The sequence below is a fragment of the Podarcis vaucheri genome, assembly GCF_965113315.1.
Source record: "Podarcis vaucheri genome assembly, chromosome: 13".
Taxonomy (NCBI): Eukaryota; Metazoa; Chordata; class Lepidosauria; order Squamata; family Lacertidae; genus Podarcis; species Podarcis vaucheri.
The window spans coordinates 50,676,808-50,683,897 of NC_138751.1; positions in this window are offsets into that span (position 1 = coordinate 50,676,808).

Here is a 7,090-nt window from a genome sequence, read left to right on the forward strand (position 1 = left end):
TACCAGTTAGTTCCTTAATTATCACAGTGAGAGACAAAGGAATGCATATCTCTGTAAAAATGGTGTTGCTCCCAGTAAAGGGTTTACCCCCCTCCATCCCCATTAATCTACATCACTCCTAAATTGGGTAATCTGAGCTTGTTGCCACTGAGCTCTCTGTTCTATCACTCTCAAAACCTGTTTAGTTTTAGGTGAAGGGGGGGTCAGGAATGCTCTCCAAGGACACTGAATCTGCCAGCTGTCTCTCTCCTGGTGTTTCCTCTTCTAGCTGTTCCTCACCCAGTATTTCCCAGCTTTCCCCCTCTGGACTATGCCCTTCTGCAAACCACTGTTCTAAATCAATACTGTCCTCCTGCCCTTGGGAAAATTCTGAAGAAGGGGGCGACAGCTCCCACCATTCCTCCTCAATCCAGCCCCTGACACGCACTAACCCACCCATCCAGAGAAAGTGCCAACACACAGGGGCCCTGGCACCTGGACCTCTGGACCAGAGTGAATCTGCACAAGGTTGTTGCCAGGATTTTAGATAATAAGTACCCCCAAATCTAGACCTAGGGGACATCAGCTCCATCTTAGAACCCTGTGGTTAGCTGCTCAAGATTGAAGGAGGCAGCAAAGAGCTGTTTGCAGAATTTGGCTCGTTTGGAGCACAGCATGTGGGTAGCCTACACACAGAATTTCAAAGTACTTCTGAGTATGGAGCGCATACACTCTTGCCTTTAACTAATTTAAATTTAATTTTGTGTCTGGAGGAGAGTGGGTGGATAAGTGACTATCCTGGGACTCGGAGGCATTCGCCAGCTCCCTGACGGCCACTTTTGTTGCATGAGGGGGGAGAAAGCAATCTGAATCTACTCCCTGTCACTTTCCGTACTGAAATGGTTGCAGCTGCTCATAAAAAAGCAAAATAATAATCTCGCCGCTCACAAGCATGCATTGGACAAGTCCAAAGGAAGGGAATGAATGCCTCAGATGTGTGGCGTTGAGAGTCAGAGAAAGGAGCAGGCCCCTTTGTATGCAGGAGCTATAACAGGACGAGAAAGACGAATGGAGATCAAGAAGCATTGTTCTGCAAATTACACATTAGTATCGCAACCGGGAATGACACAGTGAATGCCAAGAATTTCAGAATGTGTGCTAGGGCAGAGGTTCCCAAAGGCTTCTCAAAGCAAGGAGCAAATATCTTCAAGTCTCTTGGAGGTGGGGGGGGAAGTGTCAGGTACCAAACACCTTGAACTTTAATCCCTGAGGAGCAGCAAGTGCTTATGGCACCCTGGTAGCATAACGTAGGCAGGAAAGTCAAGGATTTCAACCCAGTCAGAAAGTCTGGATGAAACGCAGGGCGCCAGCTGTGCTTCTTAGGAAGTGAGGTGATGGCAAAGCTCAACAACACATCACCTCATTTTGCGAAATAATATTCTGCCCTTTGGCTCAGCGAGAACTCTCAGGACAACTTATGATTCTGACAGAAACAAACAATGAAAACAACGAATCACGGTGCGATGCAATCTAAAATAGACTAAAACAGCTGGGGAAAAGCAGAGATAAAAACTCGGCTGCCTCAAAATTGGCTGGGGGTGTTGGGTATTTCTAAGCATTCTCTTCCCCCCCCCACCACAAGGTGTTTGCAAAACTTTTCAAAAGGCTCGAAGGAAATGCTCACAAAACCTGGCCTTTGTTTTGACTGTTTTCATCTTCCGCTGTTGTTAGCCTCTTTAGTTTAAACAAATATGGAAACACTTTACGAACATTGCAAAGTGCTGTACGTTATATGGTGATACTAATTTTCTAAAAAAGGCAAGGCATGAGCCATCGAACATTAACCACTTTCATTGTGGATAACTAACAAAAAGAGTCTAGTATTGCTCCCCACAGGGATGCGGGTGGCGCTGTGGTCTAAACCACTGAAGGTCGGCGGTTCGAACCCCCGCGACGGGGTGAGCTGCCGTTGCTCAGTCTTGGTCCTGCCAACCTAGCAGTTCAAAAGCACGTCAAAGTGCAAGTAGACAAATAGGTACCGCTCCGGCGGGAAGGTAAACGGTGTTTCGGTGCACTGCTCTGGTTCGCCAGAAGCAGCTTAGTCATGCTGGCCACATAACCCAGAAAAACTGTCTGCAGACAAACGTTGGCTCGCTTGGCCAGTAAAACAAGATGAGCGCCGCAACCCCAGCGTCATTTGCAACTGGACTTAACTGTCAGGGGTCGCAACTGTACTTAACTGGAAGTAGAAAGTCCCATGTGATTGATTGATATTTATTACGGCCATTGGCCCATCACACAACAGTTTCCCACCAACATATATATACTTAAACCTCCAAATTTAAAACAGCCAAAAACTTACAAAAACAGACAGACAAGGACCAAAGCAAAATAAGCAAAAGACCAACACATACAATACAATAAATTTGCAACATAAACATCGCCCTCTGCTCATAAATTAATAAAAGACATCAGTGGTGATATCGCCTAGATACATCCTAAAACATAGATCATAGTTTAAAAGGGTTATCTGAGCCGCACAGGAGTCCGTTTTTCTTCTTTAGGGATAGGACGCTGATCAAAAATCTGGCAACCGTGAGTGATCTTAGGGGGTCTTCATCATTTAGTAGGTATCTCAGTTTGGCTTCATTCGAATCATCGGCGATTCCCTTTAGATATGGATCAAGAAACTTGCTCCTGGCCGATGAGTGAGAAGCACAATCAAAGATTATGTGATGCAATGATTCCGGTGCGCCACAATTACAATCACATAGGAGCGATATCTGTCCATTGGAAAATCTATTTCTCAGCACGTTTGATGGGAAGGTGTTGAATCTTGCCTTTATAAAGGCATATCTATGAGCCGAAGAGGTTAAGGAATTCAAATAATTTGGGATCCTTAAGAGGGGTAATAAATAAGGTTTTGAGGTGAGCAGGTACCATTGCCCAACACCATTTTCTGCTGCAAATCCACCTCCTCTAGTTTACAGGTTACTGTTCTTTTAGCTGGAACTATGTCCTGCTCTAGTAATTTAGATGGGGAGATTCCCATTCTGGAAGTAGAAAGAAACCAGGCAGGTGATTTTTTGGTACACCATCTCAGAAAACTGCTGATGTATTGGCCAGGTTGAATTTGGTTAATGCAAATCCTGTGGATACACCAATGGTAACAGGTTTCCAGGTAGATGATGCTGGTGAAGCATTTTCTGACACTACGTTGTGGGGGATGTACTCCTAACTGACTGCATAGGCCCGGAATAGAAAATTTTTCAGCAGGCATTTAAGAGTTGGCACAGAAGGCGCCTGCTGAATTTTATTGGCAGAGTGTTCCAGAGGACTGGGCCGATGACACTAGAGGTTACTAGAGGAGTACTGTGTCCAGTTCTGGGCACCACAGTTCAAGAAGGACACTGACAAACTGGAACGTGTCCAGAGGAGGGCAACCAAAATGGTCAAAGGCCTGGAAACGATGCCTTATGAGGAACGGCTAAGGGAGCTGGGCATGTTTAGCCTGGAGAAGAGGAGGTTAAGGGGTGATATGATAGCCATGTTCAAATATATAAAAGGATGTCACATAGAGGAGGGAGAAAGGTTGTTTTCTGCTGCTCCGGAGAAGCGGACACGGAGCAATGGATCCAAACTACAAGAAAGAAGATTCCACCTAAACATTAGGAAGAACTTCCTGACAGTAAGAGCTGTTCGACAGTGGAATTTGCTGCCAAGGAGTGTGGTGGAGTCTCCTACTTTGGAGGTCTTTAAGCAGAGGCTTGACAACCATATGTCAGGAGTGCTCTGATGGTGTTTCCTGCTTGGCAGGGGGTTGGACTCGATGGCCCTTGTGGTCTCTTCCAACTCTATGATTCTATGATTCTATGATTCTATGATTCTACATTTCTCAGTGTCGTCAAATGAGCCTCACCAACTTGCAGAAGGACCAGAGATGCTCCTGCAAATGATCTGAGTGATCAAGCTGGGATATAAGGGTTCAGGTGAGTCTTGAAGTATCCAGGGCTTCATAAATCAGTCCAAGAACCTTGAATGTGGCTTGGTAGCAGATTCAAGCACAGCTGCTGTAATGATGCCGTTGCATGTTCTCAACCAGAAGCTCCCATCAGCAATCTGACCACAGAGTTCTGCACCAGCTGGACCTTCCAAACCAAACCCAAGGGCAGCCCCACATATGGTGCATTACAGTAATCTAGCTAATCTAGTAATCTAACTATGGTGCTCAGGCTATCCCTGTCCTGGAATGGCCATAGTTGGTACAGCAGACAAAACTGGTAAAAGGCACTCCTAGCTACAGAGGACCTCTGGTGCCAATGATGTATCCAGGAGTACCCCCAAATGACACACTTGCTCCTTCACAGGGAGTGCAGCCCATCCAGAACAGGTAATTTGCCAATTTCCTGAACATGGGAACCACCCACCCCAAGAGCTCTCGTCTTCCCAGGGTTCTTCCCTCTCCTGATTCAGATGTTGTGGAGAAGTAGATCTCCTAATGATCACACGCAATGGCTTCATATAGGTATTAAATAGCAGCGGGGAGAGAATAGTACCCTGCAAAACTATTTATTTATTACACTTTAATACCATTCTTCATGGTTCTTCCACCCCCGCCAACACAGTTTTATCTTCACAGTATCTCAGTGAGTTAGTTTAGCAGTTAAGCTGAGAGAGAAGCATTTGTTAATTCAAACGTTTATGTCTTGCCTTTCTCTTAGAGACTCTTAAGGCAACACAAAGCAAAATTGAAGAACAGTAAAAAAAAGAGCATTAAATATTATTAATATAAAACAGCTACAAGAGAAAACTTAAAAGAGCAGAGCCAAAATATAATTTAAACAAATAAAATATATTTGGTCTTAAAAGACATGTTGCAGCTTCTTACCGAGTAGCAAGCAGTGAGGTAACCATATCAAACTCTGGGGAGGGCAAATGCATGTTTTCCCAGTGAAAGTGTTAGGACAAAAATAAAAAAATAAAACCGCTCAGCCCTTAAAAGCCAATGCCTAGAAAGCGTGTAGTTAAGTGTGGATGAACCCTTATAGTGAAGATTTGTCTTCAAAAGGAATGTTTTCATGGTCTCATATAACCAACATGCTTAAGTCTAAATAATGCATGAAAGGGTTAAGGCCATAGAGTAAGTTGTCCTGCCAGGTTTAGCTAGGTCACTCCCTCTCACTTTGAAAGTAAGGTAATCAAGGCCTTACTTCATCTTCAGTCTACCACAGAAGCTCAGCATGTAAAGAGGTCTGAGCTGGTTGTTGCAGCTCAGATTGCATGACTCTAATAATGCTCTCTTGAGTTCCTGTACTCAGGAACTTTCACCACTGTAACTAAGCCAAGCTTTACTGCCTGTGTTTTCTGACTGATGTATGGAAAAGCACATGAAGCTGCCCTTTGGAGAATTTGTTAATAAACCATTTTTAACTTACCAAAAGAGTGGTATTTTTTCTATGAAGAGAGAAGTTTTGGAATTCACAAGGGCATATATTAAAGGCCAAACAGCCTATATTTCCACACTTTGCTGCATGTTTTGTGACTTTAAATTTCTCTCACCAAAGACTACTTTCCTCAAACTTAGATCCTGGCATAGGGGAATTCTTCTTTTTAATACTTATTTCCAGTGCTATTTTTCTAGAAAAAGAGGTTCTGAAACTCACCATGAATGCCTCCCCTGTTCTCCTATACAGTGGTACCTCAGGTTAAGAACTTAATTTGTTATGGAGGTCCGTTCTTAACCTGAAACTGTTCTTCACCTGAGCTAATGGGGCCTCCTGCTGCCGCCGTGCCACTGCCGCACAATTTCTGTTCTCATCCTGAAGCAAAGTTCTTAACCCAAGGTACTATTTCTGGGTTAGCGGAGTCTGTAACCTGAAGCATCTGTAACTCAAGGTACCACTGTAATAGCAATGGTGCCTACCTGAGAGGTTCCAGAACTGAGTCCCAGCTGAAAAAAAGCCCTGCTTATTTTTTCCTTGCGAACCAACAAGAATCACCTATAAATGCAAAATGTTTGTGTCAGGGAACTGACATCGGAGCGAGAGGCGAAGGGGAGGCTCCCAGATGATGCTGGCGAAGGACCCAGCAGCAGGGGGAGAAACAGCTCAGTGGAGGGGGAAGCCAATCGGCGCAACACCAGGGATAAAGGGAGGCAGATGGGGGAATCGGAGGGAGGGCTCCAGGACTCTTCACTGGACAACAGTGAGGAGAGCCCAGGTCCTCCGCTACCCACGCCTTCCCTGCGCAGAAGACTCCCGCGCAGTTAGAGGAGGAGGAGACTGGGTGTCAAAGAACTTTTATGTTGGAAGAGGTTCAAGAAACGCCCACTGACGGATTCTGCCAGTGACTGAGGCAGCCACGATGAGAAGGGGCTGTGCAGTCAGAAAGGTTTAACAAGGCAAATTAACCGAGAAAGGCACCAGTTTACGCACGAGTAACTCATACCTATTACAGTGTGCCTACGCGGCAGGTTTGCCTCATTCTCTTTAATTTTTGAATCATACAGCCAACATCTTCCATTAGAGAGAAAGCGCTTGCAACTTTTGCCTTGGATTCATTTTCCATTTCTAGTGGCTGCTCAGTATTGTAACTTTTAACTAAAGGCCAGCAGCTTCCGGCAAGTGTTTCATTTTCTACTTCCTCGAGCCTTATGGTTACTCCCTCAATGCACAGTTCCTGATCACCCCTAGACTAGTTTCCCTCATTATCCAAGTCTATTCACCTGTAATGGAAAAGTAATGGTTCCAGTCCTTTTTCCTCTGCTGACTGCTTGTGCAGCCTGTGGAAAGACACAAGGGAAGAATTCACTCTTCATTTTGGAGGGAAGTTGTGAATTTTCAGATCTATTAAAAACTTCATTTTTCAAGCTGCTCCTGAATGAAGGATTTCAGTCCTTCCCTGGAGCGCCTTTCATGAAATGGCCTCCCCAGTTCTCTCATCCATTAATTTTGGGCACTATTGTAGATCTATAATAATAATAATAATTTATTCTTTATACCCCGCCCATCTGGCTGGGCTTCCCCAGCCACTCTGGGCGGCTTCCAAAAGAATATTAAAATACTATAATACATCAAACATTAAAAGCTTCTCGAAACAGGGCTGCCTTCAG